Source organism: Ambystoma mexicanum, chromosome 5q (genome assembly GCF_040938575.1).
Source record: "Ambystoma mexicanum isolate Mex_15411 chromosome 5q, UKY_AmexF1_1, whole genome shotgun sequence".
Lineage (NCBI taxonomy): Eukaryota > Metazoa > Chordata > Amphibia > Caudata > Ambystomatidae > Ambystoma > Ambystoma mexicanum.
This window is the reverse complement of record NC_090933.1, coordinates 1,073,508,433-1,073,534,878: the sequence shown is the minus strand read 5'-3', so window position 1 is coordinate 1,073,534,878 and position 26,446 is coordinate 1,073,508,433. Positions and strand designations below refer to the sequence as shown.

At 46.1% G+C, this 26,446-nt stretch overlaps 1 protein-coding gene across 2 annotated transcripts in view; it reads right to left on the bottom strand.

Moving 5' to 3' along the window:
- Nucleotides 1-26,446, bottom strand: part of TBC1D31 (TBC1 domain family member 31) — a 1,687,314-nt gene that overhangs the window by 709,404 nt on the left and 951,464 nt on the right. The gene's annotated exons all lie outside the window — the stretch shown is intronic.

Below are 26,446 nucleotides of genomic sequence, written 5' to 3'. Positions count from 1 at the left end.
AACTTCCTTTTGACCCCCAGTATTTCCCACATCTTGGTCATCACTTCACTGGTGAAGTGGCTACCTCTGTCTGACTCAATCCTTTGAGGTAGACCGAAACGGGAAAAGATGTGGTTAATCATCAGGGCAGCTGCAGTTTCTGCCTTGCAATTTGGGGCTGGGAGACATTCCACCCACTTGGTAAACAAGCATGTCACAGTCAACATGTACTTATTCCCCCTAGCAGAGCGAATCCCGGGGCCTACAAAGTCGATTTGTAAATCTGACCATGGCAGTGTCATCCCCCTCTTTTGGAGAGGCGCACGGTGCGTGAGGGATGATGGCTGAAATTGTGCACACACAAGACACCCCTTCAAGTATTGGTCGTGGTCCTGTCCCATGTGTGGCCAGTATGCAACCTCTCTTAAGATTTCCAGTGTTGTGTGAAACCCCCTATGACCGGCGGTGGCCGCATCATGGGCGTGACTTAACATCAGGCTTCGGAATGAGGTAGGAACCACCCACTGATCGTGGACAGCTTTGGATTTCCTTACCAACAAACCGTCTTGGATCCGGAACATTTTTGGACATTTCATCAACACTCTTAGGTCCTCTTTCCCAGTGTAATCGGTATCCGTCAGGGGAAAGTTCTCAGGGTCCTCAAGGTGCTGGTAAAATTTACCAATTATTGGATCCCCCTTCTGAGCGGTAATCAAATCAGCATCAGGGGTCTCCTTACTCCATTGTGCAATTGAAAGGTCATTGTGAGCATTTGTCTGGGACCTAGTGATAGCAGTGACCTGGATTTCCCCCTACAGGGACTCAATCTCAATTAGATCCCCTTGGATGGCCCCGGTTTTGGCCAGCTGATCAGCTAAGTCATTTCCAGTTTTGTTGGTCCCTCTACTTTGGAATGACCCTTGATCTTCTTCCAATAGATGGTCATCTCATTTGAGGTGACCAGATCATCAATGTTTTGGATCAACTTCCCATGTTTCAAGGGTTTGTTGTTAGCACATAACATGCCTCTGGTTTTCCAATTAACCAGGTGCTCCACGAACCCGTTCCGTACATAATCCGAATCTGTGATTATGACCAGTACGTGGAGTTGATGCTGGACAGCAGTGAGAATGGCCTGATGCACAGCCATCAATTCTGCCACCTGACTACTTCGGGGACCAATTTTGTATCCAGCGGAGGTTCTGGGAACTCATTCACCCATGCATTCCCTACGCCGGCCACCAGTTCTTTCTCCCCGTTGTTGTCAACATGGTAGGTGTTTCAACTTGTGTCGCCCAATTTTAATGTCCAAATCTGCCGTCCCCTCGACGGGAATTTCCTTCCCGTCAAAGTTCTGGAGTTGTCCAGGAAGTGAGGTGAGAGGAATTTGGTAATTCCCTCCCATTCCTGCATTCAGTTCATCAAAGGCCCTTCTGGACAGAAGGGTAGCTTGAGATCCCGTGTCCACCAGCGCCAAAATTGTACCCTGCCCCTGTACTTGTACCGGGGCATAGTATCTTCCCTCCTTCTCCTCAAGGGGGCACAGATAATGCACATTTTTGGACAACTGGTGGGCTAATTTTCTGGTTTTGGACATTGCAGGAGAAGAAATTTGGGCAGACTTCTGTGGAGAGCCTTGGGAATCTGAAAGAAAAAGTTGGCAACTGGAGATCAGAGCCATTGTGGGTTCCCCGGGTTCCGGTTCCGGGCTGCCCCCTCCTTTTTGGAGGCAGTCACAAGGATGGGTTGGAACCAGGGGATTTTGGCATTGTTGGTTCTGGGATAAGATAGTGGGCGGCGGTAGCTCAGTCTCCACATCTCCCCAGTCTACATTGGAATCTTTTGGGACCCATTTTTCCTTGGGAGGAGTTCCCCCATCTCTGAAGGAGAAGATCCTTTCCCCAGGATCCTCTGAGGACCCCTCTCCCTCAAATTGGAAGACCTGAACCTCCTCCACAAAGTGGGTCTGTTTGGGTCCTTTGTTTCTCCTACCCCCCCCTCTGCTCCTTGGGAGGCAGGCTTTCAGGGGCAGGAGATTTTGTTTCCGGTTCCTGGTTTTCCAGGGGCTGTTTACAAGTTGGGAAGGAAGCTTCCTCCAAGGCTTTACACCCCCCTTCCCCTTGTGCCTCCTCCCTGGGAACCGGTGGGTTGTCGGGGTGCTGCCCCCGTCATTGCTCTGGAGCACCAGGTCCAGAGATTGGGGCATTCTGTGCCGGCATGCCCATCTGAGGGTTCTGCTGAGCCCTTAGCACGCGACCCAGCTCCTGTGCCATGTTCTGAACCTGGCGCTCTAACTGGGAAACCCGCTCAGGCTGATACGGGGCCCTGTTTTCTCCCCTGGGCTGATCCCCGGAAGGGTAGCTATCCCTTCTCTGGTAATACCGCGGATTGGGAAGATTTGGGTACCCCTCCACCCTTGGCCTCCCCTCTCCCGGATTAGGTTGTCTGGGCTCAGGAAATTGGGGAAAGAAGGATGGATGATTTTGGGGTTGGAAGTTGGGTGGATACCTGGGGAAAAAGTTCTGCCCAGGATTTGGAGAATTTCTGCCCTCCTGGGGGAAGTTAGGAGGGAAGTTCCCCGGGTCAGGTGCTTGGCTGGATCCCCCCCCTTGGGCTGGAGGAGTCCACACATAACCCAGGATTGGTCGGTTTCCCTTATAGCGGGGACTTACATAGTCAGGGGAGCGGGGGACCCCATTTGTGGGACTACCTCCTCGACTCCCTGTCTGTGACTGGCCCGAGGGCCTTCTGGGCTGTGAATTATTAGGTGCAGGTAGGTTTTTAGGCCCCCCCATCTCCAAATCTAAAACGGGGGTGACCTTTACCTCTGCCACCTTGGCAGCAGCAGGGGTGCTGTTGGTTTTGGGATTTTTCTGGGTATTGCTTTTATTTTCTATGGGCTTCTGCACCTCATAGATCCGGGTAGCCTGTTCAATGACCCAGTCTAAAGATCTTTTCTCATGAAAATCTCTCACGAGCTGGGTCATTATATATTTGGGCAAGGCATGGAAAAATGTATTGACAAATTCTCTGCTGTCTGTGCGCACCCTTCTGGTGGTCTGCGCAAAGGCACGTTTCAGTTCTTGCACGAATTCTTGTGGGGCCTGATCCTCCCCATATTGCAAATTGTAGGCTGCCTTGCGAGCCTCTTGAGGATTTCTGTGAACAGAAAAATGTTTCAAGATGGCCGCCTTATAGGTGGACCATCTTAAATGATTTTGGTCCTCCAGCCCCGCAAAGAAACTGGAGTATTCTGGTGAGAAGGTCCACTTTACATATTGATTACAGCTTTGGCTGTCCTTCAAATGGAAAGTCTCCATCATTTGCTCGTAAAGCTCCAAGTGTTCCCAAACAGAATACTTGGCGTTCTTGTGATAAGGCGTGATGACACTCCTTATTGCCTTTATTTGCTTCAATGGGTCCTTAAGCAAGGCCCTTTTTTGCCTTATTGGCCTTTTTGGTTCGGATAACCCTGGTCCATTCATCCTCTGACTCAGAGGCACTGCTCCCAGAGGTTCCTGTCTGATCTTCCAGGTTTTCCCGGATTCTGCGAGCCTGGGATTGGCTAGCAGAATGTGGGGACCTGGTCTCCTGTGCCGTTCAGAGGAGTCTTCAGATTCTTCCTTGCTGCCAGGATTTGATGGGTACCCCCCCCACTGACCTAACTGGGCAGAAGTTTTCAGGATGCCCTTAATGGGCCTATTCTCCTGGGGTTCCCCACTAAATTGCACTGTGCTTGGGTGCCCATACCCAGATGCCCGTCCATCCATTCCTGGGAGGTACTGGCCTACGAGCCCCATGCTTCTGGCTGGATAGTAATCTGCCATCCCTGTGGCCCGGTGCTCATGTGCGCCAGGGGACATGGGGGTGGCAGAGTCCAGGGACTGAGAGAGATAAAGGCCTCTGGTACTAGGGCTCCTGAGGTTATGCTCAGGAGTTTCCCTTTCCCAGCGAACCTGGTCTCTATCCGCCCCTGCTCCCTGTTGCAATGCAAGAGCCTGCGCTTTCAGTTCCTCAGTTAAGGCCTTACTAGACTCTATCAGTCGCTCCTGCATCGCTACCTGTTGTTGGAGCCTATCATTGTGCTGGCAGAGATCCTCATTCTCTCTCTGCGTTTCCCGATTGGTCCTGGAGCACTGGGCCAGTCTTTGCTGCAGGAGGGTTACCTCCTGAGCTGTGTCCCTATTGGCCTGCTCCTTTCTTGCCAGAGCATCCTCCACCTTCCTGGTGTGCTCTAACAAGTTATGGTGTTCTTTTTGGAGGTCACCCAGTCCCTGGAGGGCCAGGTGATTTTCTTCCATTTTCCTTTTTAAGTGGCAGACTTCCTGGCCTAAGGTATCCCTTTCCTGACTAAGAGCCTGCATCTGTGCCGCCAGGTCGTCCCTTTGCCTTTGGAAGGCACCAGTTTTCTGGCGCTCCTGGTCAAACTCTGCCTGGGTATCCAGGTCTTTCACAATCAGTTTATTACTCTCTGCCTTCCCCCTATCTAGGTGGCTTTGCAGGGTGACTACCTGCTCAGCACATGCCCTATTGAAGTCTAACTGTTGCTCCAGCTTTTTCTGGCTCTGCAGTAGGGAGTCCAAACCTTCTTGGTACTCCTTCTGCAAGGCCAGAAATCTGGTATCCTGGTCCGCCTTTTCCTGTTGCAGCATATCCTCCTTTATTTTAGTGATGTACCGTCTGCTGTCATTTTCCGACTCCTGGCTCCTGAGCAGCCTCTGCTCAGAAGAGTCCAGATCAGATTGGGCCTTCTGTAATGCCAGCAGTTGCCTACTCGCCAGATCTTGGCCTTCAGCACATTTGTCCTGCATGGCTCCCATATGTAAATATAAATATGCCGCTACCCTGGCAATCTTGTGGTGCTCATCCTTGGCCTTTGGGGCCATGTATAGTTCACTCAGGGCCACATGTAGGGGACCCTGATCTCCCCATATATCTGACCCTGTTTCAGTGACCTGTTGCGCGATTGCCTGCAACCAGACCGTTTGGTCCTGATGAGTCCACTCACCTCTCACAAATAGCTAATGTAAGAAGTGTTCTCTGGCTATTTTCATATCTACCAAGGTCGTCATTCTAGAGATTGGTCTCTGTCCTGATTTACAGAAGTTTGTATTTTATTTTTGCAAAACAGACCTTTTCCTTAGAGCGTTCCTTTGAGGAGTGCTTTACAGCGTAACACAGCGTGGTGATCCGACCGGATATGTGTATCTGGTCAGCTGGCACGCTGTATTAATCTGCACAAGTGATAGATCTAACCCAGAATATCCCGCTCGAGCCCCCAATTTGTAAGAGGATTCAATTCAACACTACAGCTAAGTCAACGCCTAGTCTAGAATACTGAATGAAACCCTTATTGATATATCTTTATGTCCAGTTCATGCGTTCTGGATGACTACCCCTATATAACACCCCTCTCTTTGAATCCCTCTGACCCCACTGAGCCACGAAGTAGTTCTGTTTTGCAAGTTTAAAAGGTTTATTTGATAATTTAAACAATAGATATATATATCACACGTTATAATAAATTAATAATTGAATATCACACTTAATCTGAGCAGTAATCAATAATGGATAGTCTGGCACTGGCACACTTGTGAATAGGAACAGAAGAATAAGGTGGTAGAGAATGCTTTATATAAGTTCAGATGGATGCAATGTTGAATGAAAGGCAGTACAGAAAATACTCAATATGATTTCAACAAAACAATGTAATCACTTTTCTCTGGCAATCCACTCCCCCCCTTTATGCAATGCAGGGAAATGGAAGGAAAGCACACAGTTCTCAGAAATGCAATCAAATGTAATTCAGTTCACCCCAGCAAGCTTAGACTACAGAAGTTTGAAACACAGGCCCAAAATGCTTTTATATGTGCTGGCAATGAAGTGAAAAATATGCTAAAATGCTTTTAATTCCCTCTAGAGGTTCAGGGTGAGTGGTATCTAGTTAATATTAGTCCAGGCTCACTCTAGCAATGATTCAGGGATGGTTCTTAAGAGGCAAACGAAATTTAGCAGTTCAGGCAAAACAGCTACCTTTTTACAAGTAAAGAAATCGGGCCAAATCGCAAATCGCGGCAAAATTCGCGGGTGCGAGAATCGTGATTACGGAGAAACTATAAGGAGTTGGAAACGTAAGATTCTAAGCTTTCAGAGGAAAGTTAAACCAAGTTCCTAGCCCAAACGGTTACGGAGTTATGAACGATTTTGTGAAGGTTGTTTTTCGGATTTGAAATTTTAAAAGTTCAAAGCGACAGGTTACAGCTTGCAACTAGAAAATGACAGGTGACAGCTTTGCAAATGACAGGTGACAGTTAGGAGGCAGTTCTGGTTAGATTAAAATAGATTGAATTATATTATTTTAACTAAGAGATTGGTTCTGCACAGTTCTGCTAGGTACTCACAATATATTTAGAAATAGAATGGGCCTCGCCACAGATCTGGTCAACAGGTTTTCTTCACTCGCCACGGACGGTCTCTGCGCACAGCGTCTGGGTCAGCTCTACTCTGCTGGTCTGGGTCTGTGGTTCTGATCAGGTCTGTGGGTCCAGATACAGCGGTCTCCGGTTCAGCTGGTCTCTCTCTGGATACAGCACTGCTTTCTGGCAAATGGCAAGAGTTCTTGCAAAGAATTCAAACAGCTCGCCTGGCTGTGAATAGCGGCCATGATTTGAGGCCTGCTAAAGAGGGATTTAGCTTGTAGTTGACCTCTCTGCTACAAATTCTGAAGTAAAGTCTTGGTCTCTGAAGGTGGATAGATTGAAGTCTCTATGTTGGCTCTCTGGAGGTTGATGGAGGTAAAGTATGGATTTTCCCGGCAGAGCGTCCCGCAGCAGATGGAATAGAATGTCCCTATCTGTCCTGACTGTCTGCTTTTATGTGTTTTGAAAGTGGGTGGAGAGGCTAGCTTTCTAGACCCTACCCCTCTCCACTTGTCATTGGCCACTTCCTCCTCTTCCCCTTGATTGGGGGAATGAAATGAAGTGTCATCATGATGAGGTCTGTTTATGATACAGAGAACCCACCCCTGTCAACTTTACACACACTCTATATCTGATTCAAATGCATATTTGCAAAGGTACACATTTGTTTAAAATTACATGCACCCATCACATATCACATGAGGTATCCCCTGTTCAAACTCTGCTCTTCCTGGGGGCTTGCATTAAAAAATGGCAACATATTTCACTTTTTGGTCGGGTTACCAATATTGGATTTGTCCCCGCATTTACACAAATGTTCGCAAAGCATGTGGGCATTAGGTGGTGGAGTGTCAGATTTTTAACATACATACATTTAGAGTAATATCCTCTTTTCCGCTAAAAACCCCCCTGAACATACCACCGGGTCCTAACATGTCTTCAAATGTGCACAGAAAAATCACAAGAATAATGATATCACTTATAAAATTTTCACAAGTCCGCTCTATGAATGATCCATTTTTTTAGATTTATGTTCTGGCCCCCAGGGGTGTGTCTTTTCAGATCACATGGTATAGAAACCAGTTTATCCAGTTTCTGCCAAGTTCAGAGACCCTGCCCCTCCCAGCTCCTGCCAAGAGGAAGCTGTTTTACGGTCCCCCAATAAACCATTTGCCTGGGCCCTGAAAGGCCCATTGTTCAAGAGGAAGCCATTTATGGCCTCCCCCCAATAAACCCTCTGCCTGGGTCCAGGACAGGCCTTTGTTCAACTCCCTGTAGCTGCTCCACCCCTAATCTAATCAGAGAGTTGACAACTCCTTTTGGCCAGGGGAAGAGTGGCTGAGCAGGTTTTAACTCCTGTGGGGGTAGATGTCAGGCAGAATTCAGTTCCTTAAGCCAGGTTTCAGATAAAATGTCACTTTTTGTTCCCCAGTTTAAGTCAAGACAATTTTTACATATGCAGCTAGAATGCTGATTCTAAGTTCAAAACTATGACATTTCAACAGTGACAAACTATGTGACACTCAAAAGTAGGTCACTCAGTTAATTTAAACATTTTCGATTTTTAGTGTCTTTCAGTCCAAATTTACTTAAACTGCTGAAATCCACAGCTCAGCCAGTCTTGTTATAAACCTTCAAGTCACTTCAGAATATAACTTTACATTGTATCCACCTCTCAGTAAGTCTTTCTTTGGCCTGCTTTGGGTTCATTTATTGAGTTTTACACAAATGTCTGGTGTTGTTTTAAAACGCCGGCTTTCTGATAGTGGTGAGTACTGGTAATGCACCCATTTTTGGGATTTAAGAAAATGAATTCCCCACAATTCTAGGTTGCTTTTGGCAATCAGCATTGCCATTCCCAATGGTTTCAGGCTACTGTGTGGGTAGTCCAATGGTGGTTTTAGGCAGTGCCCTTCTGTGCCCATAACATCGGCAAAAATGGGTGGCAGCCTATTCTTCATGCATTTCCCTGGGCATTTTCTGGGAAGCTCTGGCCATCATGATGTTTTCAATGCCAGTACTGCACAGTTTTTGTGGTAGGGCTCGGATGCATGGGTAAAAACATCCCACATGTGTAAAGGCCACAACACTTTTGGCTAATATAGGCTGTGCATTGCTGCAATACAATACGTGGAAGGGCACAGTCCACTCGAAGCAACCACGTGTTGAAGGGCTACATCCGAATGATTGCGCAAACATAATACTCCCAACCTGAGAACCCTTTCCAATCCTGTACAAGGAAAACCTATAGGAGCTGGGGGGACATTGCGCAGGAGTGCGGCAGCCTAACCATCGGGCGTGACACAACTATTGAAGGAACTGTACCATCATATACTGCTACGTCACAATGGGGGAACCACAAAAATCGGGCAAAGCGGCGAAGACCCCTGGCAATAAAAAAAGGGCCCAATGGATACCTACACGAGCAGCCAGAACCAAACTGCCACTGCGGAAGTACACACTAACCGTAATGAGACTGCAGAGTCCGAAATTGGTGATCGGGAAGACAGGCTGACAACTATAGTGCAAAATGGATTCCTTGCAGTCAACGTCAAGTTGGACGATATAGTAGCCACTATTGGCTCCATGAAAGCCAGAGTGGACAAAGAGTGCACGAATCACTGAAACTGAAAGCAGAATAAGCACCAATGAAGACACCATTGCACACCATGGCAGTGACATCACCCAGCTTAAAGAGAATATGTCCAAACTACAGAATAAATGCGAGGACCTCGACTTGAGATCAAGAAGGAACAAAGTCTGAATAGTGGGCGTGTCAGAATCCTTTGGGAAGGGAAAAATGGAAAAGCAACTTGAAACACTGCTCAAGTCCCTATTCGGGCTGGAATCATTCTCGGAACACTTCCTGGTCGAGAGAGCACATCGTACACTGGCACCAATACCTAAGCCTGGAGCACCACCACGCACGATTATTGCCCGACTCCTTAACTATAGGGACAGAGATGCAATCCTGCGGATGGCGAGGGAGCATGGTACACTGCACTATGAGGAAAACCGGATACACATATACCCAGACTTTTCCGCCGGGGTTCAGGCAAGAAGGAGACCCTATGAACCAGTCAAAAAACTCCTGAAGGCCCGCCAAATTTCATATGCCCTGATGTTCCCAGCCAAAATGAGAATTCAACACACAGGAAGAGCGCACTTCTCTGAATCTCTGGCTGAAGCCATGACTTATATTGAAAACTCTATACCCCTACCTCCCAGAGGGGGCAGACTGGAACAAAACAACAGACCCCGGCCAGCAGACTGGAGACATGTATTGGAGGAATGTATACAAAGCTTACTGTATCCTTTATAGCAGCAGCCATGTTGCATTGTTTACCAAGGGCGGCCCCACAAACTATGGTTAAATGGAGTAGTGGAGCCGAAGTTGGCAGTCATGTAAAGCAACATGGCTACCCCTGGAATATTCCACAAGTTCATGTGGAACATCGTCAAGTTTGGGGTGATGATGAGGGTGGGTGGGTGGCCGGGACGAGGCGATGGGGGTTGTTGCTGTTTTGAAACAGACTTATTATGGTATAAAATAAGAGTCCCGGCCCACTGGACGTCGTCCTGTTCCGGTGGGAAGTTGACGGAAGTGAAATGTTCATTGTTTGCTAAGTTTGTGGTCGCTCGGATGCAGGCACTGCCCACGTGGCACATATGTCATAATCCTAAGAGGCGAGATATTGTCAAAACACTTGCCTATAATGCACAGGTGACGGTTAAGGATACGACTGCTATCATGGAATGTCCGGGGATTAAATAATCAGATGAAAGCTAAGAAAATTGGCAAATATGTTACCAGACATGGCCCCGAAATCCTAATGTTACAAGAAACACATACAATGGGATCTAGCAATATGCACATACCGCCCAAGTGGGGCAAGCAAAGGTTCCATACGGATTACTCCTCCCAGTCCAGAGGAGTTATCACTCTCATTCACCATGCGTGGGGTTCAAGCTTGAGGACCAGAAGGCGGATCCGCTTGGGAGATATGTTGTGGTCTGGGGGGAGATCGCAGGCAAGCAAATAATGCTGGTAAACACATATGGACCTAACATTGACGACCCAACCTTCTACATGAATGTGCATCAGCTAATTACTTCAATAGATGTGTCCACTATAATATGGGGGGGAAATGTTAATGTGGCACTTGCTCCCACAATTGATAGGTCCACGAAAACTATAAGAGCACTGAATAAGACAGTCCTGACCCTGGGCCACATTATACCGCAACTGTCATTAGTGGATGCATGGCGCGAACTACACCCTGGTAGTAAGAGGTACACATATTACTCCTCGGTACATGATTCTGAGTCTAGAATTGATTATTGGTTTGTTTCCTCTACTATATCTGCAGTACTGAAAATATGTGAGATTTTGCCCCGCACGTTGTCCGATCATTCCCCAGTGTTGTTGGAGATTGCGCTGCGAGATGCCCTCAGACCCGTAAGAAGTTGGAGGATGCCTAATGGAATACTTGGTGACCCGTGTGTTGGAATCACTACACGTTGAAATAGCCGAGTTCTTCACTAATGATTTGGGAACAGTTGACATGTATTCCACTGTGTGGGAGTCCTCCAAGGTGTGGGTCAGAGGAGTCCTGATATCGAAGTCTGTTGGTCTCCTGAAGGGTGTGCACTGTGAGCTAGCCGAGGTTGATAGCAAATTAGATAAACTGGAAGAAGCTTACACTCGTACACAAGACAAAGGGATACTTGCTGACATACATACACACCTCAGAGAATTTGACAACTTGGCTACTAGAAAAATACGCTATGTAGCAGCTCCCACACGTGCACGCAGGTACAGGGAAGGAAACGAGGCCAGGAAATCACTGACCAACCTGTTAAAGCACGAAAAACAACCCAATCAGATCACTAGCATCCAAACAGCACAGGGGGAGTTGCTTCTGAGGGAGGAAGGGATAAACGGGGAATTCGTTAAATTCTATAAAGATCTATATGCAAACAGAGATAAGAAAACGAACATTGAAATAAAAATGCGGCACTCGACCTACCAAAACTCCCAGTTGAGGACCGGTTGGCAATTGATCAGCCTTTAACTGCTGAGGAAATTACTGAAGCAATCAAAGCACTGTCATCAGGCAAAGCACCGGGGTCGGACAATATAGGTGCCGAATTCTATAAGGAATTCCGCGAGAAACTAGTACCAATACTGTTGAAGATATGGGAAGAAGCCCTTGAGAGAAATATCCCCCCAACAATGAGAGAGGCTATAATAACTGTGTTGCCTAAACCTCGACGACCACCACAGGACGTATCGTCCTATAGGCCCCTATACTTATAAATACTGACGCTAAAATATTTGCGAAAGTACAGGCAAACCGACTTCTACCAGTAGTACCTACCCTGGTCCATCCTGACCAGAGCGGGTTCATCCCCACAAGGTGCACGGCCCTGAATCTTCATAGGCTGTTTGGTATAATGGCACAAATATACCGGAGAGATGCGCAGTGGGTCTAGCTCTCGATGCCGAAATGGCCTTCGATTCAGTCTCATGGGTTTATCTCCTAGCTGCACTGGAAGCTTTTGGGATGGGGCCCAATTTTATTAGATACGTGAAGCTGTTGTATACTGATCCCGGCGCTCAGGTATTAACAAATCGATCCATCTCTGAATTGTTCCTGTTGGGCTAGGCAAGGTTGTCCATTCTCGCCCATACTATTTGCCCTGACCATAGAGCCGATGGACTCAAGTGGTCAGAGCAACATATCAGATACCTGGGAATCCTTGTTTCCAGGGACAGACTTACCCTATATTCAGACAATCATGAAGGAGCGCTACAATCACTAAACACTAAACTCCTGATGTGGGGGCGCCTGCCCATCTCTTTATATGGTAGGGTCCCAATTCTTAAAATAATAGTCCTTCCCAAGTTACTATATTTTTTTGTGAACGTCCCGATATGGCCGGGAAGGACCTTCTTCGCCAGACTCTGATCTATGGTAGTAACATTTCTTTTGAACGGGAAAACAGCGAGGATAGGGTGGGAAAAAATGACTGAACCATACTCCTCTGGGGGTATAGCTGCCCCCGACTTTGAGCTCTACTACTATGTCGCTGAAGCACAATTTGCGAAATATTGCTATGATGCTTCAGATAGGCCACCCCACATATGGATAGAGAAATATACCACATACCCTAGGAACATACAATCTGTTATTTTTGATTAACGATACAAAGACTCATGTGAATATAACCAGGTAAGATGTACAGTAGGGCATGGGAGGCAATATACAAGAGGCTGAGAATCGAAACACCCTATAATCCAGATATATCCATATGGAATTTCCCAGGCATCCCTCCAACGCATGATGTCAACTTACAGGAATCTTGGGACCCAAATAGAGACATGAAACTGGGAGACATGTTCTCCAACAGGAAATTTGTAGCCCTGAAGGAATTGGTGAGAGCACTGGGTGGGGGGCCACTTAAGACACTTCAATATTACCGTATGAGATCTGCATTTCAAAAGAGATGCCCGCTCTTCCCGGACGAACCTCCCCCACACCCATGTACACAACTAGTTACGGCTAAAGACGGTCTGGGGATCTCCAAACTATATATAGCAGTGCAGACCCATATAAACCAGGTCAAGGACAAATGGGAGAGAGATCTGCAGATGCCCATTGAAGAGAAGAAATGGGGCAAATACTGTTCGCTCACAAAAAATGTGTCACTTAATGCTGGGCTACGCTTAATTCAATTTAAGATACTAAATAGACTACACTACACACTGGCTTGAATAACAAAATTTGCAGCAGATAGCCCAAACGAATGTCCCAAATGCAAGGCGCCTCAGGCAGGATCCTTCGACATGTACTGGGAATGCCTGGTGGTGGTGGGGTTCTGGAGTATGGTGGCTGAGATGTTGGAAGAAATCACACAGGTACCCCCTGAACTAACTCCTCAGAAATACCTGTTTGGCGACATTGTGCTCTGAAAAAAACAGAAGATTGTTCAACATCTCATGTGCGGTGGCCTAGAAATGCATCTTACAAACATGGAAAAGCTCCAATCTACGCCACTGAACATGAACCACTTTCTTCTTGAACTGACACATGTTAACGAATCCGAAGAACAATTTGTCCTGACCCAACCTGTGACAAGTGGACCCAAGAAAATCTGGGGCCCCTTTAGAATGTACTTGTGTGACAGGATTTCTGATGACGACGAGTCTCTGTAACATGTAATGTATCAACGAACCATGTAATGTATCCTTGTATAATATGTAAGGTGCGATGTGGAGTAGTGCTGTGTAGCTTTTGTGACGACTAATAAAAAGAATTTAATTTTTTTTTTTAAAAGTCTCCTAGGTATTCGGCCATATATTTTCTCAGGAATCGTGGGTTTTGACAGTAATGGTTTCAATGCTGGGGTAGTGGTTGAGACCTTCTTTATCAGCGCCATTGGTTTAACTGGGGCGCTCAGCGTCGATGGTGCAACTGGCAATGGTGGCACAGCTGGAGTCAGCACCTTCGGCGTCCATGTGGACGGTTTGGTAGGCGTCGAAGGTGCCGCTTGTGTCAATGGCGTTGACGACCTCGACTTATGTTTGTGGCTCGACTGAGCCTCCGATGCATCATCGGAGCGATGCTTTGAGGGCTCTCGATGTGGATCGGGCCTTTGTCCCAGGCTCGAGGGCGTGCAGGATTTAGGTCGAGCCCTTTCCTTCCTGGCTTCTTTCAAAGGCATGGTAGGAGCATGGCTTGGAGGCTCTTTCTCGAAATTTCTGAGCATCTCTGCTCGGAAGGGCTCCCACTTGGCCTGAGTGGACTTTTTGGTTGGCCACGGAACTGTCTCTGGGGAAGCGTCCGACAACTAAGTTGACGACAGCGACCTACGGTGCCTTCTCTTCGATTACTTCGAGGACGAAGAAGAGTGGTGTGAGCCACTCCTCGATCTCGACCGCTTGGCCTTCTTCCTCAGAGGAGAGTTGCCTCTCGACTTGCCAGTCGAAGGTTTCACGGTCTGGGTAGGAGATTTAAAGATTCGGCCTACCTTCAGCTTCCCATTCCGTTCCTTCAAGGCCTTTCCAGTCACAGACTGGCACTTTGTGCAGTCGGGGGAGTCGTGGTCCGCCCCGAGGCACCACAAACAGATTCGGTGCAGATCAGTCAGGGACATTTTCGATCCGCAATCCATACAATTTTAAAAACCAGACTTCGGAGTCATTGGTGTCGATGATGACATCTCGATGTCTAAGTTTAACGAAGACGTCACAGGAAGTATGCCGTATTTCTGTCGCAGAAATAAATTAACTGAAGCCAACAGGAGCTGCACGTGCCATATAGGCCTTCGATCACAGCATCCTCGACGGACGCCATTGAGGGACATCGGGTCGACATCATCGACGCACAGCACCCTCTGCCGAATTTTTTTTTCGAAGCAGCTGAAGCTGGACAACATGTGTCAAAAAATAAGGAATATGTGCGAGGACACAATCCATTCGAAAATGTTATTAAAAAAATGGGACTGACACTTCTCTCAGCAAGTTCTCATGACCACTGTTGGGAGCTTCCTGCCTAACACTGACATAAAACCCTTCATAATATATGCAAGTGCCTTCCATAATCACAGGCAAGAGGTTTCCCTGTGCTGCTGCAGGTTTCACTTGACAGGGTTTTCTTTCCTGCTGGATAAGGACCTGTAACACACACATTTACCTCTTCTGTGGTACTAGAAAGGGTCAACAATTTCTTGTGGCTACCTGTTGACACAGACTGGCGACATTACCTCCTCTTAGTAGCTTGAACTTTGTAGACCCTGCCTCAGGATCTTTAGGCAAGTTACCTTTCACGGGGACCCTTCTCCTGCTTTGCCAACTTCTCAGGCTGGTCAGGCCCACTGGGCAGAGGTTGTCAAGGTTCCTAAAAAGGAAAAAGGACAACAATCTGGTGACCAACTGCTGATGCTCTGTATACCGCCTCCAGGCTTCTATCAATGAGAATGTGACAGCACTTAGTCCCTATAGGTCAACCCAGTTTCCAAGATATTGGAAAGAAAGGACTATATAGCAAGGACATCCTTACTGGTAAACTACTTCATGAAGCCTATTATATCTGTAAGCTTTTAAAAGAGGACATTGAGTGACTAAGAGGAGGCATCATTACTTCAAGAGAAGTCGAGAGATGCTAGCCCCACCTGAGAAAGATATTTGGTATAGGAGTCTAGACAAAGTTTACACAAAGTGTGTTTGCATTTTAGATGGCATAAAAGTGTTTTAAAAGAGCTGCTTCATATGTCTTAACTATAGTGGACTAAGCAGCTCGGAGTCTTGGGTGTGCCATGTTCACTTTCTGATCACACACTAATAGAAACTCCAAACCAAAAAGAACTAGGTTGTTTAGAGATCATCTGGTTTGGGGTATAAGAGGTAAAAAGATGCATGTTGAATGCAAAACCATAAGACATCTCAGAGCGCTCTATCAATTTAAAAATAGGAAAATAAATATTAACGATAGTGTACTAGTTGTAAAAATTCTACAATCACCAATTTAAAGTTCATGTTACACGAAGGAGCTTTGCAACGCTAAATTGGTAAAATAGCTTAACAAAGTAAACAATGGTCTACGATATCTGGGAGGAACCTGCAGCCACAGATTGGAATCTCAGCAGTTCTGTTTGAGCCCTTAATCCTTCAGAGGTCCAACCGAATACCAGTGGATTGAATTACACCACCTATTCATTAGCACCAAGATAAAACGTTAATGTGAGATGCTGAATACAAAGAAAAAAGGGGAATTCACTTAAGGTGGAGGATACTAGGACATATTTTTAGTTCATGATGTTGAAAGTGTTGCAGTTTATGAATGTATTACAACTTTGTTCTTGTTAAAAAAGCTTTAAGGAAGAAAAGAACGTTGAAGAAAAGCTTCTTTTGGAAAATGTTTTTATGTGGAGAACATCATGAAATTCAAGCACACTAATATAAGAAATAATGATAAAACAACAATTTTTTGACTACCATCTTAATGAGTTGCAACTGTTTTGTTGCAAAGGGGACCTCTACGGCCGTGGTCATGTCCCTGTGCTGCTTCTTCACCTCCTCTACTGGCACCTCTTTGACGGTATGCAAATGTGTTTGTGCCTGCACTCCTCCTTTCAGTGGATTTACTTCTTCTTGACACCTTCAGGTTCCTTTCTCTGGTCCCTACTTTCCTTCCCCTACTGTCTGTCTTATCCTTCACAACCTCCTCCTCAATGTTCCTCTTCCAATTACTTACCCTGTGCTCCTCGGTTTGTTCCTCCAGCTATTTCTCCAAACCATCTCCAAAATATATCCATCCTCTCCTCTCTTAGTCATCCGCAACCTCCTCTTTATTTAACAAAAACCTTACTGTTGTTGACGTTCCCCTTTTCCTCATTCCTCTCCTCCTCCTTGGTCTTCCCTACCTCTTTAACCTCCACCTCTGACTTGCACTATAGCCTCCCCTTCTCCAGCCTCCTTTGCCGTGCTCAAACCCAACTTGTTCCTGCTTTCACTACCAACGCTCCTTCACTTTCTCCAAACAGAGAACGTTTTGTCATATTAGAGACAGTTACTCACTGTAGTGACTACTATACTCTGAGTACATAGTTCCCTTTCCTCCATACTGATGGGAGTCCGTCCCATGAGGACATGACCTAAGACTTTTGCACTACAAACAACATCCCCTTTATATTTGTTGCATGCACGGATGCACCCAGGTTGCGCTCGCCCCTATGCACTCCTCCCACTGCCCCTGCCAATCATTCCTTGACCGCTCTTGGCTACTACTAAATGATTAACAGGGGTGAAGGGTGGGTCAAATAGAGGAAAGGGGTCTATGAACTAGGAGTATAGTAGTCACTATGGTGAGTAACATTTCTTACTCCTACGTCCTGCCTTTCTTTCCTCCATACTGATGGGAGATTCCACAGAAAGAAGCAGCTGTGGGAAGTGGGCAAACCGTATTGGCTAGCGAACAGGCTGCGCACGACTGCCTTTCCAAAACTGAATAAGCCCTGGAACTGATGTCCAGATAATAATGCTTGCAGAAATCAATGGTGATGATCTTGTGGAATCCCTACTAATAACATCCCAAGGGACCTTGTGCTGAAAAGCCAGAGTCATGGCTTTGACCGTGATGGTGTGAGCATAAATGCCTTTAGGAGGCTTGCGCTTTTGCTTTAAGTAGCAGTGGCTGATGCCTGAAACTAGCCCACTGGTAAGAGTGGCCTAAGAGGCCTCTGAGGCTGGGTGTTCAATGCTGAAAGTAACAAAAATGGTGTCCGTTCTCTTGAAATGTTTATTTTGATGCAAATAAAATAAAGCATACTCTTGACATTAAGAGAATAAATAGCAACGGCCGCTGGCAACACCACCTCCTCGATGAAATGAAACAAGGACACTACTTTAGGCAAAAAGGCTGGGTGAGTGCGTAAAACCACCTTGTCCTTGAGGAAAATAGTATATGGCTCATATGCTGATAGAGCTTGAATCTCGCTGACTCTCTTTGTCCAGACGAGAGCCACCAGAAGTGCAACATTCTATGTCAGCAACTCTAGTTAAGTGGAGGCTCAAGGGTGAAAGGGGTTGAGCATTAATGATGAAAGTTTGACGTTAAAATTCCAAACCGGATGACCCTCAAGGTGTTAACACAGAACAGGTTTGGAAGTGGGAAAAGACATACCATGGGTGGTGCCATAGGCCCCAACAGATGACATATAAGATCGTCAGGAATCAACCAAATACCAGCGGCCTCAAGGTGGGAAATAAAAGAAAGGATTTCTAAAAGGATTGACGTGCATGTCCATAGCCCCATAACATATACTAGCCTGAATTATCTCAAGATTTTCTTCTGATAAATAAAAAAGGCCTATGGTGAGCTACTCAGGAACCAGGATGCTAAGCTCAGTAATCAAGGAGAGGGGTGGAGGACCTTATCCCGCTGTTGCTGTAGAATATTGTGTGTCGCCAGAAGGGTAATCTGCCCCCCTCCTTCCGGGCTTCCACAAGGTGGGAGAACCAGAATCAGACTAGCCAAAGAGGGGCTATCATAATGAGAGTATCGTTCCTGCAGTTTTAGAACCTCTCCAGGACACTGGGGAGAAGAGAAAGAGGAGGAATCGCATACATGGACGGGGAGTCCCAATGGATCGACAAAACATCGCCCCAATGAATTCCTGCCAACTTCTGCCTTGGAGACGGAGAAAGGGAACTTGCTGCTGCCAATCGTGGCAAAAGAGGTCTAACTGTGGCCTCCAAGATGGAGAGTTTGATCTCCCAGTCATGATCTGGCAACGGAATCCTGCTGAGGAGGGCGACATCCACATTGAGCTGGATAGCCTTCAGGGAAATGTGATGCTCGATGGCCCACTCCTAAAATCTTATTGCCAACAGGCACACAGAGGCGGTCTTGTTCCCAGTTTGTTCAGACAAAACATGGAGGTTGAAGAGTCGGTCTGGATGAGAACTCTCTTCCCTCTGAGGCCTCGAAGGAAAGCCCACAATGCATTGAAAATCACCTGAAGTTCGAGGATGTCGATATGGAGAAGACTGCCCTCCTGGGACCATAGGCTGTGAACCTTGAGATGTCCCAAGGGAGCCCTCCCACCCCACATCCCCAGAGTGAGGAGTCTGTCATGACAAATTCCTCTGGGTCTGATTCCTGAAAGGGAACTCCCTTAGTCAGATTGCTGAGCTGGCTCCATCATGCCAAGTCCTGATCCAGAAAGGATGGAATCGGGATGTTATCAAATTAACTCTTCATAGATTGGTTCTAGGAGCTGGTTAATTGCAACTGGAGATGTCCCAGCAGAACACATAGAACACACACAGCCATCAATGCTAGGAGCCTCTGAAACCACTAAGCGGATGCCGACTGACTCTGCTGAAATTTTCTGACAGCAGCTAAAATGTCCTCGATCCTTCGCTGAGATGGGGAAATCCTTGCAGCCGGCGAGTCCCACACAAATCCTAGGAAGGTCAGTCTCTGTGAAGGGACCAAAGTCTATTTCTGATGATTGACAGAAAAATCCCACATTGAAGAGTGCCCGTCAAGAATTGAGCTGATATGGCTACTTGTTATGCAGGAGGAGCTCGGATCAGCCAATCGCCCAAGTATGGGTAAAAATCCATACCCATCAGACAAAGGAAGCTGGCCACTGTGTTCATAAATCTGGTAAATACTCTTGGAGTTGAGGTCAATCCGAATGGGAGGGCCCTTTACTAAAAATGGTTCTCGCCAATTGAGAACTCGAGAATCTCTGATGGGGTTTCCAGATAGGAATGTGTACGTATGCATCTGAGGTCCACAGCGCAAAACCAGCTGTCCACTTAAACTGATCCCACGGTCTGGCAGGCATGACCACTTTTGAACTTTTAGAGGGAAGAATGGGAACATTTTCAATACGCAGTCAAATACGTATTACAGTAATAGTAGTGACTACACATCGGACTATGTGTTATTTCCCCAAGAGGACAGCCCAGGGCAGGGGTCGGAACCAGTGTCTATTCCCGTGAATCAGAGAGGACCCTATGTAGAAATGGGAGTCGGGAATAAGGAGCACCGCTTCCTTATAGATACAGGAGCGCAAAAGTGTTCAATAGACCATCACTTGGATCCGGATATACCACTGTCAGGGCAAAAGAATGTTTCCGTAGGGTTTGCAGGTACACCAGTCATAAACCCAGTGTCCCAACCAGTCCCAGTTAGTATAGGACCATTCACTGAACATTGTCCCTTTCTCTTAACAGACAATTGTGGGGAGAACTTGTTGGGATTGAACTTGTTGAAAAAGCTAGGTGCGATTATACATTGTACGTCAGATGGGGTGTTTCTAACGATTTGGCCACGAGATATTCTTGTGTCAGAATTCATGTCAGAAACCTGGCCAGGGGAGTTAAGAGAAGTGCCAAACTGTATATGGACGATGCATGACAACGATGTAGGATGCTTGAAGACAGAACCAGTGAGGATCATTTTGAAAGAAGGAGTTACACTGCCAAGAATTCCCCAGTATAAAATTTCGGCTAACAGAGAAAGGATTGAAAAGTATTGTTTCAGATTTGCCGAAATTAGGGGTAACTGAAGAAATTACAGGCAGTACATGTAACAGCCCGATTCTTCCAGTGTTTAAGAAAGGAAGCAATGAAGTACAATATAGTTTCATAATTGATTTGCGCACGCTAAACAAAGTAGTAGATCCACAATTTCCTTTTGTCCCAGACGTCACTACAATATTGACAAGGATACCTGCTTCAGCAGAATACTTTAGCATAATTGATCTAAAAAATGCTTTCTTTAGCATACCGGTGGACAAGAACAGTAGATTGTTCGCGTTCACATTAGGGGGACGATCATTTACATTCACGCGCATTCCACAAGGTTATACGGAAAGTCAGAGTATTTACAGTAGAGCGTTAAAAGAGCAGCTAGACATGCTAGAATTACCAGTGGGGTGTGTACTATTGCAATATATAGATGATCTGTTGATCGCTGCCAATACAGAAGAGATTTGTAAAAAGAGCACCGAATGACTACTGATACACCTAGCGGCACATGGCCATAAAGCTAGTTTGAAGAAGTTTCAATATAAAAACGAAAGGAGGTAGCTTATTTGGGCTACCTACTTTCGAAAGAGGGGAGAAGTCTAACGCCAGAACGCATATAAAGTATTTCTTGTATGCCTATTCTAAAGACACAGAAAGTAGTCAGTGCCATAATAGGCATGGCTTCTTATTGCCGGCAGTGGATCGGTAATTTTGCGTTAATTGTGAAGTCAATGGTGCTATTAACTAAGAAGGATGCAGTGATGCCTTTGCAATGGAATGAAGAATGTCAGAGAGCGTTTGATCAATTAAAAACTGCATTATGTTCTGCTCCAGTTTTGGGCACGCCGAATTATGAAAACGTTTTTAGATTATTTGTATGCGAGAATGAAGGATGTGCATTAGCTGTTTTGACACAGGAACAAGGTGGAAGAAATAGGCCGTGCGGCTATTTTTCTTCTGCGCTGGACCCTGTAGCGCACACTACCACGATGTTTGCGATCTGTCGCGGCGGCTGCTGCATCGGTGAAACAAACAGAAGGGATGGTATTGGGGCATACTTTAATTCTGATGGTGCCACATGCCACAGATGTCCTATTAAATAGGACACAGACGCATCACCTCACCTCCGCTAGACTGACAAGATACGAGATTATCTTCTTCGCGCCCCATATCCAAATTATGAGGTGTAGCGCTTTGAATCCTGCAGAATTAATGCCACTGCCCATAAAAGAAATTGGTGACAACGAATCACCACCCCATGATTGCTCAATGGTCACTGAGGAAGAAACGAAGGCGAGAGTTGATTTAAGTGACATCCCACAAAAGGAGCCAGATGGAGAGTTATTTTGTGACGGCTCTTGTTTTAAACCACCTGATGGCACGATAACTGCCGCTTACGCTATCACTACCCTAGAGAGCGTTGTAGAAAGCAAAAGAATTCCCTACAACTCGGCACACGCCGCAGAAATAATAGCATTGACCAGAGCCTGTGAGATTTCTGAAAATTTGAACAAGATTATCTATATTGATAGTCAGCATGCTTTTGGGGTGGTTCATAACTTTGGTCGACTCTGGGCTGAGAGGGGTTTCTTGACATCGCATGGGGCCAGAATTCAACATGGCCCTTTGATTGTACGATTGCTGTCTGCACTCACGTTTCCAAAGCGCCTAGCAATAGTGAAATGCGAGGCACATAAGAAGGTAACATGCAAAGTAGGAGAGGGAAACGCATTTGCAGACAGAATTGCGAAACAAACTGCCACTGATTTGACTAATAAAATGATGACAGTACAGACTGGGGAAGTACCCTATATGATAGAAGATGGAATTGCCACTGTGAAAGGGATGCAGGCCGAAGCCACGGCCGATGAGATGGGCAGAGGGCTCTGCTGAGTTAAATTTAGAGGGTTGTTGGGTGGACAAGGGAACTAAACTGGATGTTGCCAAATTCTTATGTGACTGCAATGGTCACAATGGCTCACAGCCCTACTCACATCTGTGTGAAAAAAATAATACAGCACCTATCTACAGTATGGCAGAATGTAAACATAAAGAAGAATGCAGAGAGGTTGGTGCAGAACTGTATCACGTGTTTACAACACAATGTAGGAAAGGGAACAGTGACTCCAATAGGCAGTTTTGGCCCGCCCTCTATGCCTTTTGAGGTAATCCATTTTGATTTCATAGAAATGGAGAGGTGCCAAAACTTGAAATATGTCTTAGTGGTGATCTGTGCATTCAGCAAGTGGGTGGAGGCATATCCCTTAAAAGACTGCACAGCAATGAGTACGGCAAAAGTAATGCTTAAAGAATACTTTTCCCGTTTTGGCTTGCCCCGTGTCATATGGTCAGGTAATGGTCCACATTTTGCGGGCGCAGTGGTGTTACAGATATGTGCGGGTCTTCAGATTGATAAGAGATTTCATAGTTCAAGGCATCCGAGTTCGGCCGGTCTTGTTGAGAGGCACAACGGAATCCTCAAGTCAAAAATTAGCAAGATATGTGCAGGGAGCAAGTTGAGTTGGGTGGATGCATTACCAATAGCACTATTGTGCATGAGTACTTCTGTACAGGCTAGAACTGGGCTCTCCCCGTATGAGATTGTGATGGGGAGGCCGGCGAATGTTTGGTGTGCACCTCAGCCAAAGCGACTGAGTGAAGTGGAACATCCTGTGCTTAGCAATTATTGTGGCCTTTTAATGCAGAAATTGCGTTTGATTCATCAGCAGGTGCAGGAGGCTCCTCTACCCGTAAGATATACTGGTCCAGGGCATGCGCTGGAGCCAGGTGACTGGGTGCTGCTAAAGAACTTTGAGAGAAAATCGTTGTTAGCACCCAGGTGGCCCGGCCCCTATCAAGTGCTTCTGGCAACGCAGACGGCAATACGGGTGGATGGGAGGAAGTCGTGGATCCATGCCACCCATGCCAAAAAGATCCCATCTCCACTGAAAGACTTGCCCAAACCGGACGACCAGAAAGAGACAGCGGTCCCAGACACGAAAAAAAAACTGCTGCTAGTCCACCGCCGCTAAATCTGCCCTAGCGGAAAGTGAAACTCGAAACAAAGCCTGAAAAGATTGCCAAAAAGGGGGAAGGGCAAAGAGTGCCCCAATGCTGCCCAGCAGAACCTACATAACTGTTGGCTGACACGAAATCTGCATAGCAAATAACGTAAGATACGAAACGTGTATCCCTTTGGCACCCACCAGCACTTGCCATTGCGCCAGAGCCAAAGACTGAATCCGCATCACTGTTGTGACGCACACCAACATCTACTATTGCGCCGCAGGCTGACGCTGAGCCTGGATCTGGAAGTACACCGGCACTGTTCACGGATCACACAATACCAGGAGTGAGGTGATATGATTTGCGGCCTCGAAAGACAGAGTGATCCACAGTTCTTTGGTGTTTATGCTAACCTCTGGTTCCGCTCATGGACGGAGAAGGAACTAGAGGTGTAGAGGAGAGAAGCGTGAGAATTGTGCAAATCGGACAATTCAAGACTCGCAGCTCCTCGGTGCGATCATAAAAAGTACATGTGTCCTCAACCAGAGCGGACAAGCTGGGCGCACATGGTACTAAGGCAATAGAGAACTGTTCAGAAGTCCTCTGAGCAGTATGAGAGAGGATAAGTGATCTTGCCTAGAACGAATAAGTAAATCAGGCTGCAGAGGGCTGGCAGACTAAACTGTTGACAATTGCTTTGAACTTATTAACATCCGGACAAGTGCGACGAAGAGAGATATCCACGACGAACTTTATCAGGAAGAAGAAGGACGGTGAGAAAAATGTTGGGACCGGTTTCAGCCTCCTCCTGCACCACGGCTGAGAATGAGTTAGTTATAAAGACTGTAAACTTAGGGAAAACGCATGCTAAAAAAAATGGTATGCTGGCTTTGACGATGATAATGTGCTTCATGAGTGTGATAGCACCAACAATGACAGCGTTGGTGTTATGGTATGTGGAATCTATACACCCATTGGGAATGTTTTTACCAATAGTTAATATATCCACTACTGAAAGCCCGGTTCAGGCGATTACTTATACCTTTGTCCCCAATGGAAGAGATCACAGAGAAGGGTATGGGAACAATACGCTGTTACTTATCATGAATACGACGCATGCAATTCTAAAGAAAAATAATTGTTGGGTATGCGCCCATTTACCGCAGCATGCGGGGAAAGGAATAGGGTGGTAAGTACAACCATTACCATTGAGTTCTGCATGCAGTGCATCTTTAAGTGCAATGTTCTATGGAAAGTGGAATAAGAGTATTACGGGGAAATTAGACAGAACAAACATGAATGAGTTTGAGGAAATAATTATGAGGCCTGTGGGTTGTTCCATATTCCATAAAGCACAAGTGATGATCCCAGAACCTACACCAAAAAGTACGCGAAAAATAACACGACAAAATAGACAAGATCGATTGTCCACACCAGTTAAAACATCTGTGATGACGTTTCGTGTAAGAACAGACGGGAACAAGGATCCAATTCCCCCTTCACAGTGAATTACAACCCGAGAACTGTCCCTTTTTGTCTAAAAAAGAAAGGCTCCTATTCAGTAGGAACATTTACTGGATGCATGAATACAGCAGTATTAAAATGGGAAATAGAACCAGTATGTGTGGGAGATCCAGTCTATTTTATATGTGGAGAGAAAGCATATCCTTGGTTGCCCAGAAACTGGGGAGGTACATGTTACCTAGGTCTACTGTTCCCGGGAGTGTTCCTCTTAGAAACAGCAGACATGGCCAGACTATCCAGACCTAGAACCAAAAGGAGTAGCGAAGGTGTTTTGATAGCGACGGACGTAGCAAAATCATTCGTTCCATTCTTGTCCCAGATAGTGAACTCCTACAACATAAGACAGCTGTCCAGAATACTAAAAGATACATAAACACAACAACAGATATACTATTTAACATGACGTTGGAAGAAAAAGGAATTAGGTTAATGACGCTGCAAAATAGAATGGCTCTCGATGTAATCCTGGTTGATCGTGGGGGAATTTGCAAGATTGTGGGATCAGCGTGCTGTGTATTCGTAGATGACTATTCATCTACGAATTTTGAAGCAATAAAGAAAATGCATGTCCTAAGCTCCGAACTCCCTACTGGAGAAGGGGGCTGGGGAATAGAGTCCTGGTTTTGGGGAATACTGCGTTCTTGGGGATGGAAGTTGATCTCGATATTAGTAGTGGTGGTTGGAATATTCATAACGTGCTGTTGTTGCATACACTGCCTACCGTTAGTTTGCACTGAGGTAACTGAGGGATGTACTAAGGGATGTATGCATATGATGACAAAAAGAAAACAAACTTATGGCCGGGATGACAGAGACACAACTGAAATGAAAACAGTGAAAGAATGAATGGCTATAGATATTAATAAAGATGATGATGCTTATAATAGCATGCAAAATTCAGACATAAGTGCTTCAGACTTATCGTCATCAGAGGAGGATACAATAGATGAATGAGACATTTGGCATACGGCCAAAGGAGGGTTTGTCAGTCTAGAAAAATAGATACCTCATGATTGACGGAAAACGTATTTTGGTGGCCGAAGGCCAACCGTCTCATGCACGAAACGATAGAAATACAGATTTCCGAGTTTACCAATGAACGGCCATTCTGATGTAACAAGGATCGCCATTTTGTTTTCTAACAATTGCTCATTGCTTTCTGTTCAAATTGCTTCACAGCACATTTTCTGCTTACACTGCTCGACTGTTAACATTGTTGTCTGAACGTAAAAGGACAAGGCCGCAGGGCAGCGAGTCTAATAAGAGTTTGTTGAAACACAACGTAGGCAGCTCCGGGGAGGAATGCCCGGCTCCCTCCCAGATGTAGCTTTGAAGCAGAGCCGCAGGGCATTTAAACATTTCACAGCTGCCAGCCAGTCTCGTTATATGGTAGAATATGTTAGAATAAAGAAGCTAAAGGCTTGAATTATGCTCTTCTTACGGCCCCCCTCTTCCGAGCCCTGTAGAG